Raw genomic sequence first — 14971 nt, forward strand, 5'->3', positions numbered from 1 at the left:
TTCCTGCTCATCTGTGTGTCCCTGGTTTGACATTTTGACCGTTTCCTGCAAGTTCTCTCCTCTTTGTGTGATTTGTGTGTGACCCAGATCATCAACAGCTGCGGTGGCCCCGAGCTGGCCCCGTCTGTCCTCAGCCCACTGCTTTCTAAAGACACCACCGATTTCCTGAGAGGACACCTGACACCCAAAGAGATAAACCTCTGGGATTCCCTGGGGGAGACATGGATCAGATCCAGGTAAGGACAGAGCTGCCATCTCCCCAGGCTCCCCATGCAGACGGGATGCTTGGATTCCCTGATGCTCCTGCTTCTTCTTTCAGGGGATGCCCTGAAAGACACATTCTTCGTGAATGTCACCTCATATTCCCACTTTCTGTCCTAGAGCCGAGTGGCCCCGAGACACGAATGTCCCCACCTACATCCCCAAATTCCGCAACGGCTGGGAACCGCCCACAGAAATCTTCCGTGGAGCTCCCTGGGAAATAGACATTGGACACTTGCAAGAGGAGGTTAGTCCTGTGTCCCTGTCTCTTCACTCTCCCTCCCCCTTTTCTGGAGAAATGGAGCTGCAGGGGTAGTGGTGGCATGCAACAAGTAGTTGGCTCAAAACTCAGTTGGATCTGGTTGCCCCAGTTAAATACAGAAAGCAAATGAGGCTGGAAAAGGGCAGCAATAATGAGCCTCTCCCAATCCAAGGCAACAGCACCCTACAGCGTAACTGAGCTCCAGGGACACAGGCTTCCCTGGAGAACACCTTGACCAAAATCTGCCAGACCATGACTCATCTACCACTATCCCTCTCCTTTTCTCCGATCAGCTTTCCCCTTTCCTGGTAACACTGACTCCATGTCTGCCTTTCCAGCTCTCCTCAGCCAATGGATATCCTTACTGGAACTCCTCACTCAAGCGTGGCCAGACGGCTGAGCAGACACAGGTCGGGGATGCCTTCAAACAGAACATCACTCCACATGGAAATAGGTAATGGATCCGCACGCCCGGAGCTTTGGCTCCCGCCTCGGAACCTCATGAACGCACACGGACACGTACAGTGACACTGGGACGTTTGGGCATCCTGGAGACAACTCCCTGCCACTGTTAATAACCACCAAGGGAAGACAAAGATCAGCTGAGGGGTTATTCCCATAAGCACTGTCTGCTGTTTAACCCCCAGCAGCTCTGCAAGGAAAGGAATCGCAGGTGTTTTCCACCGCAGGAGGCAAAAATATTGACTGACTTCATCAGTCCATCCATAGGTCTTGTTTCCCAACATCAGCCCAGCAAAGTGACCTTAAGGATCAGGTGCCAAAGATGCTGCACTGCGCTTTGGCTCTCCATGTGTGTAGAGATGCTGGAATCATGGAATCACAGAAGGGATTGGGTGGGAAGGGACCTTAAAGATTATCCCGTTCCAACCCCCTGCCATGGCCAGAGACACCTTTCACTATCCCAGGTTGCTTCAAGCTCTGTCCAGCCTGGCCTTGGACACTGCCAGGGATCCAGGGGCAGCCACAGCTTCTCTGGGCAACCTGTGCCAGGGCCTCAGCACCTTCACAGGGAAGGATTTCTTCCCAATATCCCATCTAAACCCACCCTCTGGCAGCGGGAAGCCATTCCTCCTTGTCCTTTCACTCCAGGCTCTTCAAGTCCCTCTCCAGCTCTCTTGGGGCGCCTTTAGGCACTGGAAAAGGCTCTAAGGGCTCTCCAGAGCCTCCTCTTCTCCAGGCTGAACATTCCCAGCCCTCCCAGCCCGTCTGTGTAATGCTCTAGCTCTTGGAGCACTTCCTGGCCCTTCCTGTCTGATATTGCGCTGGTTTATTAAAGGAAATTCTGACTCTTTCTGCTATCTCTGTGTATTTATCTCCAAAGGACTGTGAGTACGGAAGAGTCATCCCCTATGTTCCTCAGCTCTTCTTTGGGGAACTCACCTATAAATGGAACTGCAGAAATGGGGAGGGAGGAAAAGGAAACAGGATGTGAATCGAGCACCTGCATAGTGACCACAGATGTCCACTGCTAGACAGACACTGATGTCAGGCAGATCATGCCCTCCAAATAGTGCTCAGAAAGAGAACAAGTTTGGGATTTCTGAAACTGCTCTGAATTGGATTTGCTTAAACAGATGTCATTAGTAAAAGTAATCAAAGAAAGAGTTTTGATCCCTCTTCCAAGCTGATGCCACTTATCATGTATCTTCCCTGCATTCTTCTAGGGAAGCTGTTTTTGATGTTGTCCTGTCCTTCTTTTTATAAGGGAGCAAAAATACTTTATTAAGTATTACTCTTTCAGTTTTGTTTCCTCTCCTCTTCTGAGATACAGTAAAGTGAACATTCAGCAGAATAGTTTTGTATTTTTTGAACACAATTCTTCTTTTATCCAACTGAGGCCCTTCTGTGATCATGAAAAAACAGAAACTGTTGTGAACTACAGTTTACACTCATAAGAGGTTGACATGGGTCAGTTCTCCAAGGTTATTCTTAGTTCAACTGCTGTGTAAACTGTTGATGTCACTGACTGGAGGCTGCTCTTCAGGACATTATAGATATGATAATTATATGACAGAAAATGCAACATATAGTTGAATCTGACCTTCAAGTTCACTAGCTTAAAAAAGGAAAAAAATGTCTGTAAGAAATTTGCTGCTTTTCCCATTACTAAGATGTAATAAATGCCTTCAAGTTTATACTCAGTCGACAGCATATACACATGGACAGCAGTGCCCATCCATCTTCAAGCTAGGGTACATTTTAAGTGTCAATGATCACTGCCTCCAGAAAGCATTTTTGAGACAAAACAGGCAAAGTCTTTTGCATATCTAGACAACCATCCAATACTAGGATCTTCACTCTCACATAAACACTTCATGTTTTTCCACAGAGGAATCTGAGATAGATTTTTCTGAGAAATAACAAACCACCAAAAATTAATTAAATGACAAACAAGGGAAAAGCACCACTTCCTCACTCAGCACATTTTCCTTGATTTTCATTAAGCATTCAGATTTACAGATGCTGATATTGCCACAAGAGCAGTTTTTTTCTGGTTTAACTTCCTCTTCCAGTAGAGCGAGCACAGCTGCAAAATGCAAGCTCACTTCTAGGCTCTCTTACACATCACCAGTTTACCACATTCCAACCAGTCACAGCTGTGCAACACCCCGTCAGGGTACTGGGATTACTGCAGTGCCACAGACAGTTTAAGTGAGGCTCATGGAGCTGTACAATTTTAACTATGTTTTATATGTATAATTAAATGATGCATGACATGGAAATAAGCCAGCTGTACTGAAACTGAACAAACTAACTGCTCTGATGCAACAGTTAAGCATCTCATCAGTTCTAAAATGAAACAGGTTTAAAGCAAAAACAATATAGAGAACAGAATGCTTGACACTGTTAAATAGCATGGTCAAAGGATAATTTTTGAACATTAAGGAAATGCACTCACCCAGTCAAATTTTCAAAAGAATTCCTGGCACCAAAATGTTCTCTGTTTGCTTTTTCACCATGTTTTAAGAATGGATCACTCTGGGGGAAGAAAATCCTGTGCGCAAAACACTGCGTGAAACTAAACAATCCTTAAACATGGCTAATTTCCATGTGGAGCTGATGATTTAGCACTGTCATCCTTCAGCAGAGGAGAAAGAACTACCTGTCTTTAGTTTATTTAGGTAAGATGAAAAAAGTGAGGAGCGTGAATTTGATCTTGCTTCAATTTACTTCAGTGGAAAAACTCTTGCCATGACTTCAGTGAGAATGAGACTGCATCTTAATTCATTCTATATGGAGAAAAACAAATCAGCTGAGAATAATGCTTTTGTTTATTAGATGTAAATTACTACCATAGTCGTTTTTAACAGTGCTAAGTAAATCCTGCTTTAAAAGCCAAACGTTGCCTTCAGTCCTGCTTATTCCTCTGTACTGTGTCACAATGCAGGATTCCTGGTCCTCTGACCAAGTCACCGCTGTCACAGTAAGCATGGCTTGCTCTGGGGAATGGCCACATTCCCACACGGGAATGATAGATGTTTGTGGATGTCACTGGTGACAATGTCCAAATCTGGGCTAGGGCATGCCCCCCAGCCAAGAAACTAGGGTGCACACTTTTGTAATATAAATGCATTCACTGAGAACACAGACTACACTTACTAAAATGTCCATGAAAAGCAGCCAAGTAAATCAAATCAATAGGGTTAAATTTGCAATTAGGATTCTCTCTTTCGGCAGGAAAATTTTAGGATAGCCACAAATTGAGAAAAATTTGCTTTTTTTTCTTCTTTTTCTCAGAAGGCAATCAACCTTCTGGTCTGGCTATTCTTTACTTCTCCCTATGAAGTAAAATCTAAAAAGACACACACACGATATTTATGGAAGGACCTCCCAATGAATTAGGAAAAATTATTACTCAGAAGATCAAACAGAAACAAGACTGTCTACACTGTATGAATTAAACATACATGAATTAGGACACTGAGCCTTCCATTCTTTAGTAACAGAACTGATGCTGTCCTGAAAATGACATTAATGAATTAGACTGGTATATGAAAACCTTCTGCATCTGCTCTAGAGGTTGGAATGAGGATGTTAAATGAGGCAGCAGACAACAAGGACGTGCTGCTTAGGGAAGCTGAATATCACTTCTGTGCTTGTGGAGTTCTGCAGTTTGGATGAAGGTCACAGGTTATCTCCAGCTACATGAAAATGAGTGATAAATACACACTGTTGGTCTTAGACTGAAAGCAGTACTAGGCAAAGAGAGTCAAAATATGGAATATTACTCAAAATCATCCCCTGGTTTTCTAAAGATCATAATCTTCTATTAGAAGACAGTTTGTTACCTTCTCCTAATATTAAAGCTGTAATAGTAAAAGCACCTCAATCTTGTAGAAGTATCTAAGATACACAGAATAAGTAAGGTATATGCAGTGAGAGCACCCTAAAAACATCACAAGAGGAGTGACAATTTCTGGGATAGTAATGACATGAACGAGTATCTAAACGTTAAGTCTGAGTGAATAAGAGAATTTTTCAACTAATGGATCAGGGAAAATGTGAAAGGATGAGATATGTGATTAAAGATCATAGTGTATTCGGTTAACACAGGTGGAAAATATATGACTTTGATTCTGTACTACAACATATCTTAATTGATTTGTGTGTAGTTTTAGTTTTATACATGCACAATTTTTTAGAACACATCTTTAGACTGGGACAAACAATAAAGGAAATCCATTGTATGACTTTACATTGATCCCAACATCACTCACTGGAATATCTTAACATTTCCTGCACAGATTCCCATTCGTTAAGATGACAACCTTGAGAAGAAGGAAACCTATAACTGCCATTCAGAGAAGGTCTAAAATTTCAATTGCTGTTTGAACACAAAGGAGCTTTGACATGCTGTGGTTTATTGAAGCACTCCTGCAGTTATAGACACATCTTTAACCACCCTACCCTCTCCCTCTTCCTCCATCCACCACTGATTGATGCAACTGGGAGATTCAGTAACTGCAGAGCAAAGTCCCGCTTACTTCCAGCTCTCCTGCCCCAGCAAATGCTCAGCTCTTCTGGGAAGATGGAGCTATGCCATAAGCACATTGCACCTGAAAGGAGATGAAACCTTCCCTTCAAAGACACATGTGACCAGGTTTTTGGAACTGCCTGATGTGGCCAGTTCTCATCTGTTTTCCATAAAGAAGGAAAAGAGCCCTGTATTCTCCTCTTCATGAGAGTTCAAGTATGAATTCCAAAGAACAGAGATGCCAGGACTTGTCAGTGACATGACTAACAATTTTATGAGAACTGGCAAAACAGTTCATTTCTCCTACATCTTATTCTCAGAAACCTTGGAATTGTTTTGTCTGAAAGATTTGGGGGGAGGAAGGTGGACTTAATTCTCACAACTATATTAAATATTCAGTACATCTGATATTCTGTTGTCAACACGCAAAATATAGTTTAATTATGATAAGCCATACTGGAATCATTTACAATACATAAATGTGAAAAAACAGCATTAAATTATTTCTTGTTCCATGTGGAAAAATATACACCTTCCAACCCCCCAAGAAAGTAAGACAAGGCACAATAAATTCTGGTAATTCTCTTTCTTCTGACTTTTCAGTTCCATCACAGCTCTCAAAACTAAGATTTATGTGCTGTTTTGCATCTGTATCTGTTGTTGATTTTCCCCCCCTACAGGGATATAGGTGAATAAGTTTGGACAGGAAACGGTATCCCTCAAGCCAAACTGAAAGGTTTATAAAGTTGCTAAGAAAAGTTTGGGTCAGGGCCTAAATATCAATCATCTGCTCACTGTCTTTTTAAACGAGCTCAGGCATTTTCCCAACTGTTCCCAGCAGGTCTCTGCCACTATTTTAAACTAAGATTTCAGCCATTTTTTTTCCCCTGTGTTGACCTCACTAATTTTTCTTTCTCCCCCTCTTTACCTGCCAAAGGCATCCATCAGGATTTTGCCAAAGGCTATCTGCTTTTGAAGTTGAGAGGAATTCACTAATCGTGAGTGTCAAATCCACAGTAAATGCCATGGCCATATGGTATATGCTGCTTTTGGGAATTAGCTCAAAAGGCCTAGCTGTGAGAAGGCCGGCTGTATGTCAGGAGGGTTTTACTGCTAACTTTCATAACTCATGTCAGCTCTTTCAGTTTCTGTATGCATTGGCTTCAGGGAGTGCAACTGTTCCCTGAATTTATAAAAATGTTGTCAAGATCCCTTGATCTTGCTTCCTCTGTCTCTCTCGCACAAACACATCCAAACACATTTATATACACAGTGGAATAGCATGCACAGTGGCATGCAAATCTAGCAAAAGAGAAGCTTGTAAATAAATAGCATGTCATTCTGCTTACTCAATACATTTCTCTGGGTGTTAAACTCATGATAAACATATCATAAGCCCCGATGAAGGCTCTACAGCCTGTCCCATCACACCATCCTGAGTGTAACTCTGCAATGCATAGGAAGACATAAGTTTGAAAAACAGAGCAGAAATAGCTCCCCTAAGGGCAAGGGGCTGACATAGCTGAAACATAACTAACTGGAGAGCATTTGTTTTCACTAAAGAAGGAAGTGTCAGTGACACATCTCTGTGCCTGTGGAGGTGTACTGTACATTCAAAGCAAAAAGAAATCCACCTTCTTTAAAAAATTGGCCATTAATACATAAATATGTCTGTGTTGAAATCCCTCAGACGGTACCATTCTTAACAAGAACTACACACAAGACTAAGAAATTCTGCAGAGAATCACGCTTTTGTGATCCAAAGAGGCAAGGAGAAAGAAAACCACATATGAAGAGTTTAACATACCCACTTAGTGATAGAAAAAGAATTATTACAAAAATAAATGTCAGTCCCCTTGAAACACTTGAGTCAGCGCTCTCAACTTTCTCTGATGCTGTAGGAAGGTGTGAATGTCCTCCATGTGTCACATCATCCGCACCAGCCACACAGAAATGTCTCCAATGCACCTCAGAGCCTTTCAAGGACCACTCCCCTCTAATTTATGTATAGTCTGTTAACATCTTCTTGGAGCAAACAGAAATAATACTTTTAAAAGACATTTATACTTCAGAAACATGTGCCCCGACACAACAAAAAACCCAGATTTTAATACTGCCCCGAGGCAGAATTCATCCATCTTTAAGGCTTCTATTATGTATTTCCTGGTTAGTAATACAAAAAGAACTGCTGGCAGTATCACATCGAAACCAAAGTGCCAGAATCAGAAAAACTACTGAAAAGTTTACCTTTATAGGAAAGCTTCAGTCTTGGGATATTTTGTTTTGACGTTCCAGTGACTGGAAGGAACAGCATCGCTAAAGACAGCAGGCTGCAGGCATGTGGCACTTGCAAAGCTCTCATTCTGCTCTCCTCTTCTGTATCTTCTTTTGTACTATGGTGAAATATCTCCCCACTTTTCAAACAATCCAAGTTTTATCTGGAAGAAAAAAAGAAAACATCTGTAGATCTGCTTTACTGCATAAGCAACAATTCTGTAAGCAAGCCAGACCTATTTCTAAAGAGCACCTCAGTTAATTTCTTTGCTACGAAAGTATTTTTCCTCTAGTACAAGTAAATATGTTTTGTTTCTTTAATACTAAATTTACACATTTTGACATTGGAAAAATATGTAAACTTTTCAGACACCAATGTCTAGCCTAGCTAACGTTTAAGCACAAATTAAATTAATGCAGTATCCATAAAAAGAACATTTGACATTCAAAAGTGACCATGCAACTTGATAGTTAATACCAGTCCATTGGATATCTTACATGTTTTATAACTCTTTTTGTCTCAGTACAACAGCTATTGTGTGTTTATGCTATGACTAGAATGAACTGTAATGTCTCAGATGCCATGGGGGTACAAGCTGAGTTAACAGTGAGTACTTACCCATCAAAAACTAAACTAAGAAAACTGGAAAGAGCAAGCAGTTGTGTTTAGTTTTAATAGAGAAAAAAGTCAAAGCGGATGATGGATTTAAAAGTGCTTTCAGTATGATATTTCCAGCAGAACAACTGCCTCAACTCATCCACCAAAATGTCCTATAAACTTTAATGAGTGTTTCAGGCTGGGGTCAATAGGCTGATATGGGATTTTGTTAGCACAGTGTGCAACTAAGCCAGCTTTGCAACACTTTTCACTTAGTAAGAATCATTCATATTCCATAAATCTTGAAGTGTTTTACAACTGAAAGCAATTATCACTGCCCTTATTTTCCCTATGCAAAAACGGAACCATAAAGCTGCAGTGAACCTATTTCCTCAAGGTCACACAGCAAGCACAGTAGTTGAAAAGAAAACAGCAACAGCAGTCCTGCTGTCCTTTGTACCCAGCTATCAAGGATCCCTTTTGCCCAATAACTCGACTTTTGCACATGAAATTATTTGAAATGGCATCTTGAGTTCTGAAGGCAAAACTTCATGGTTAATAAATCACAGAGATCAGAGTATGAAAATATTTGTGAGACCAGATCCTTCCCCCTGCAAGTGCCTGATGCTAGAGGTCAAGGGAGATGGCTGGTGAAATGACAAATGTCAGTGTTTGAGTAATGCTGTAAAACCAAGGAGTAAGGAAATGTTATGGTTAGTCAAGAGATTAATGGCTCATGATGTGCCATGAAAATTCTTTTCTGAAAGGTACTGGAGCTGCCTGATTAAAAGAGCAATCCTAGTGCCCACATCAGCCAGCACTTGCACAGACACCAAAGGAGAGGTTCCTTGCAAGTCCATGAGAGATGCAGCACAGCTTGTGGCCCCTGAGCCTTTCCACCGGTCTGTTATTTGAACTCCTGCAGCACTGGGTCTTGCAATTCTGTGAGCTACAGCAGCACCCAGAACCAATTCGGCACCTCCTGATACAGGCAGTTCATCCTTCCTGGCATGAAAGGATGGAAACAGAATCCCTTCCGTTCTCTCTGACACAGGAAATCTTTCTCAGATGAAACTTGGGCTTTCTGAGCCTCCAGACTTTCGCTCAATAGCAAAAGACAAGGAAGTGTGCAAGAAGAGCATGATGGTGAAAAAGAGGGAAACAATTCGTAAAATCCCCAAAGCATAATTCCTATTGCAGAACACTAAGCTTCTTCCTTCTCAGTCCCCTCTTCAACACTCATATTCAGTGTCTGAATGCACTACTCTTGGCCAAGTGTGAGTACATGTTCACGAAATGACATGGAGAGAAAACAGACAAACATGAAATGCCTGTTTCATCTTTCTCTTCCCTTTATTACAGTATCAGATCCTAAGAGAACACCCTTACTTCTTCTGTGCCAACACATCTATCTGAGGGTGGACCACGAAGGACTAAAGTGGATTAGACTATCCCAGGGTTAAATCGCCTTTAAGAAATTTATTTAGAGGTGAAAAAGGGGAAAAGAAAGAGAGGGGACGAGGGGGAAGAATATATGAAGATGAGACACCAGCCCTGTTCATCTTCAGCAGGATGATAGTGACAAACCATACTTCAAAAAGAAGCAATTAAGAGGGAGCCAGTCTCACTGCAAGTATGTTGAGAAGTCACGGCCTGAAGGTCTGGGCCTCAGCCAACAGGGAACTCACCAAAGGATATGGGGCTCATTTTCTTGAGGCAAATTACTGTGAAGAATCAGGACTAAATTTGACTAAAAAAACAGTTGCATCAATGCACTGTCATTTGCTGAATTGATTGAGAATCAGCACCAAACTCGGCCCTTCGGCCATAGCTCACAACCTCACTTTTTCATGTAGGCTTTTTTTGCTAATGGGAACCTTCCTTTTTTCTTGGTTGGGTTTTTTTTCCCCTTTCCCCTTTTATTTGAATAATGTCTGTGAAAAACCATTTGCTTTCACGAGGCGGTTAGTTTACACTGGAGGCAGCAGCCCTGTGAGCTCGAGCCAACCCTGTCCTGTCTTTAGATTCATTGCAATCTGGCCACATTGTCACATATATTTTTAGTTTATGATGATCCTCTAATACAATTCCAGCTTCCACACAGAGTCCTTCCAACAGTCTAGCTCAGGTTAATGAACTTCAGGCCACTTCTCTTCTGCAGGAATTTCGAGGCCCAGGGGGTGGCTGTGCCCAAGAGATTTGCCAAAATCCGCTACGATTTCACCGCGCGAAACACCAGTGAGCTCTCGGTGCTGAAGGATGAAATCCTGGAGGTACGTGACCGTTCCTGGAAAAGGTGTGTCCCCCAGGGGCAGGAGAGAGCTCGGGATAGCAACAAGCACCAACTCCATTTTCCCTGGTGGTATCTCAGCAGTGACACAAAGCTTTGCTCAAACCCAAAGCTGGAGCAGGCTGCCTGTGCTGTGTCGTGTCATTTCCTCAGCTCAAAGACATCGGTCCCATTTTAACCACAGTGAGGAGGGAGGACAACAACTCGCTCTAGAGCCCTGCTCATCCCCCGCTGGGTCGGTTCCTTATCACCACTTCCTCCTCCACGAGGATTTGTTTTCTCTGAAAAGCACCTTTCTCATAACCTTTCTCTTACTGCAGCACTGTTGGCAGCTGGACAAGGTGGGACGTGACTTGGGCTGACACTGATCTGTGACCTGAGGAAAAGGTTTCTCTGCAAAATGTGGCTTTTTATTTATTTAATTATTTATTTTAATGCAGAAAGACATCAGAAACTCAGTCATTAGGAAAAAAAAAGGTCTGGAGAAACAGGGACATTATGTAGGAACTATGAGTTCTTCAGCACGCAGAGGTGCTCTCCTGTTCATCCTTACGATACATTCTGATGCTTTCCAGGAAAAGTTTCAGTCCTGGATTGCATCTGAGAGCAACAGATCTGATTAGAGCTCCTGGCCTCAGTGATGTCCTTCTGGCAACTTCACCTTTTGGATGGTTCGGCCCCGCTATATCCTGGTTGTTTATGCCTGAAATCCCATTTTCCCACAGCAGATTTATTTTTGTCCCTCTCTCAGGTGTTGGAAGATAATAAGCAGTGGTGGAAGTTGCTCAACCGGAGTGGGCAGGCCGGTTATGTTCCGTACAATATCCTGGATGTGGTGAAACTGGAAGAGCTCAAACAGGTCTGTAGTCAGGTAATACCTGACTGGTATCAGCTGCAGGGCACAATCTGCCTCTGGGAATAATGTTGTCATTAGACCTCCCTGATTTCTTAGGATACTATGCACCAATCAGGACAGACCTTCAGAAGCAAAGCCAGGAGATTCCTGAGTCTCCTATGATAAAATTCACATTTTGCTACGATCGTCTTCCCAAATAAGGCCTATCCTTCCTATTTGTGCACCAGCCTCCTGCTTTCCATATTTTTCCACATCAAGATTTTTCTTGGGGGTTAAATTAAAGATGGACACTTCCCTCAGCCAGTTCAGTTCAGCACCAGGAACACGTTACTGGAGTGGAGGCAGATGGAAACACCATCTAAGTGAGAATTAACTGAATACTGCAACTTGCACTGCAGAAATGGGGAGCTGGAGTGTTCTAAACACCCTAGGGAAGCATGGAATTGCTTCCCCATTTTGGTATTGCAGCGTTTGGGCAAAGCCTAAGGCGGCCCAGCAGGCTTCTGGATAAATCCCTGCTAGTTTAATCAAAACGTCAAAAAACTTTCCAGTCCGCTCCAGGCCCTTGGCAGTGGTCCCGCTTCACATCCCAGCTACGGAGCAGTGAGGCTCTGCCTTCCAATGAGATCGAACATGTTTGGCACAACTAGGAATTCCCTTGCGCAAACTTCAGACTTTGCTTTGGGTTCTTCATTCCCAGAAATTAACTTCTTCCATGCAGCTCCACCTGAGGTCTCCCCAGCCCCACATCAGCACAAGAAGAACACGGCAGTTTGTCCCTCCGTGGGTGTGAGGCAGAAAGCTTAAGAAAATTAAAAACGACCAAAAAAAATTCTTACTTTTCTTTCCCTTTCTAACCAGTCTAACCAGAGGTACAAAGGAGACCTGAGCCCCAGGGGCTATGGCCCATCCAGCCCAACCCACAAGCTGCCTGCCAGCTACGCCGGGGATAAGTGGGGCAGTGAGATGTTGTCGCGCCACTCTGCACAGGACGCCAAAGAACGCACGTGTGTGTCCCACTCTGGGCTCCCCTGGGTTTGGGCGCTCGGGGGACCAGACCTGCCCAAGGGGCTCCCCTGCACCTTTTACTGATCACAGCAATGCAGCAGCACTGTGTCTGGAGGCCATTCCAGGCAGGACAAGAGCCAAGAGAGCAGCCCTGGGGCTTGTGACACCTCCGGGGCTCTCGGGCGGCCCGGGCCGAGCAGGGCAATAAGTGATCACCCCATGCCTCCTTCCTCCAGTTCTAACTTCCTCCTCCTCCTCCCAAGGAGAGAGTTTCCTTTCTCTTCCAAAATGTTTAAGTGTGTCTAAGGAACAGCTCAGGTCAATCCCTTTCTCTCACTTCCTTTTGCTCATCTCCCGGCACACACACAGTGCCCGCCTGGCCGCTTCCTTCATGTGGTTCCACAGAATTCCCGGCCAAACAGGAGATCCGCATCACTCCCTCACCCTGCACATGCTGTGGGGCTCACAGAGCAGGAGAGAGATCAGGGGCCCTGCTCACCTCACCCCTTATCCCACCCTGTCCACTCCTGGAAGCAGGAGCCCTTCTGGGACGACAGGAAGCCCCACAATACGAGGACACAAATCTGTTCGTATCACTGAGTTATTCTCCACAGTCTTCAGGAGTTTCATGGGGAAAGCGATACTGGATGAAGAGTCACTGGAGTTTTCACAGAAGCACAGGATGCCCTGGGCTGGAAGGGACCTTCAAGCTCATCCCATCATGAGTGTGTTGCTCATTCCCAGTTTGTGCTTCCTGCCGCTTCTGTTCTGTTGCGGAGCAAAACCTGGAGCTCTGCGATCAGCAAATTAGTGACTAGAAGCAGCAGAGAGGACTGAAAAGGTCTCAATTCCAAACCTCCAATTGTAGATTCTCACAGAACTGTGCTTCCACATCAGGCAACAGCCAAGGGGTGATGGGAGCAAAATAAATGGCAACACAGGGGCACAGGAAAATGGGAATCACTTTTCTGGGCTGAATTTAAATAAGAATGTTGAGCCACATCCCCATTTGCCTTACAGTTTCCCCACAAACATTTAATGGCATTTTTGACTGAAGACTTGATTTCATTCCCTACTTGTTTCTACAGAACTTATTCACCAAACGGATGAGCTGAATGACGAGCTGCTAAAGAAGATCACAAACAATAAAATTCAGCCTCCCCACAGGAATTTCAAAGTGGAAAAGCCTCAGCAAGTTTTCGTGCCCCTCACCTTTGAATCCAGCACTGAAGAAGTCAAAGCCTGGCTGGAGGCCAAGTCATTCAGCAAAGAGTAAGATTTGCCCTATTGCCACGTGCAATGCTCGTCCTTCCCAGGAGAAGGAGCGGGGGAGGCCACCGGCACCATCTCACCTGGGACAAGCCACTTGGATTTACTTACAGAGCCTGTGTTGCAAATTAGATTTCAACCCTGTTCAATCCAGGCTCTATAACCAGAATGTTCAGAGCCCAAAGTCACTCCCTTTCTCTGGTATAAATATTTTCTTGGAGATAAACAGTTAACTAACTAAATCCAAGGCCTGAAATGCTACTGGAATTGCAGCTGCCACCTTGGAACAGCCCCAGGGCCCCGTGATATGGTCCCACTGCAGCTCCTGGCCTCCCATCTCCAACTCCTCACCTCTGGCACGAGGCCACGTGCAGCACAATCGTCACCTCCCTACTTTGTGTCTCCCCAGGACCGTGGAACACCTGGGCATCCTCACCGGAGCTCAGCTCTTCTCCCTCAACAGAGAGGAGCTGAAGAAGGTGTGCGGTGATGAGGGAAACAGAGTCTACAGCAAGATCACAGTGGAGAAAAACCAGCTGGAGGTAAGCATTTTTCTGGATAATTCCTGCTGGAATGGGGGCTGTACCAGCAGCGTCAGATAGCTCATTAAACAGGCATTTTAAAAAATACAATTGTGGGGGAAAAAAATGCAACCAAACCTACACCAGCAATAAAACACACGTAAAAATTCCAAAGTGTCTTTTGAGCAAATCTGTAAGATCCCCCTGTTTCCACTAATTAATCTGCTTTTTACTGATATCACTTATCTCTTTGAAACTAGCTCTACTTTTACAGCATTAATTAAATACTGTCACTTAACTGCAGCTTGAAGTTCAAATCCAAACTGCCTGTTTTGTTTCCATTCCAGAAAAGCAGAGGGGAGTCGGAGCTCCAAGAAATCACGAAGCGCCGCCAGGAAAGGATTGATTCTGCAAATTAAAGTCTCTCTGCTTTATTTCAGCTCTTAGCCCTAAGTAGTGCAGAAAAAAAGGGAATGAAAGCAATGATTCCTGGCCCAGGCCAGATGCAGCAGAGCTCCCCTTGGGGTCCAGCTGCCATCAGAGTGACAATTCCTTGAACACTGTTGGGAAGGGTTGACAATAAGACCATGTCCCACTGGGAAAGGTGTTTTAATTTTGCATGAAGTATTTTTTTTA

The 14971-nt window shown here is 43.9% G+C and overlaps 1 pseudogene across 1 annotated transcript in view; it reads left to right on the forward strand.

The window, feature by feature from the left end:
• The window catches only part of LOC309578232 (epidermal growth factor receptor kinase substrate 8-like protein 2), a 42947-nt pseudogene extending 28193 nt beyond the window's left edge, over positions 1 to 14754 (forward strand). Inside the window, exons 3-11 of the transcript in view lie at positions 88 to 236; positions 382 to 508; positions 862 to 977; positions 10553 to 10664; positions 11433 to 11540; positions 12399 to 12546; positions 13634 to 13817; positions 14224 to 14356; positions 14683 to 14754. The product of the transcript in view is annotated as an epidermal growth factor receptor kinase substrate 8-like protein 2 (transcript). The remainder of the gene's footprint in view (positions 1 to 87; positions 237 to 381; positions 509 to 861; positions 978 to 10552; positions 10665 to 11432; positions 11541 to 12398; positions 12547 to 13633; positions 13818 to 14223; positions 14357 to 14682) is intronic.
• The last annotated feature ends 217 nt before the right edge of the window (positions 14755 to 14971 follow it).

The sequence above is a fragment of the Coloeus monedula genome (genome assembly GCF_965178545.1).
Source record: "Coloeus monedula genome assembly, chromosome: 14".
NCBI classification, from domain to species: Eukaryota; Metazoa; Chordata; class Aves; order Passeriformes; family Corvidae; genus Coloeus; species Coloeus monedula.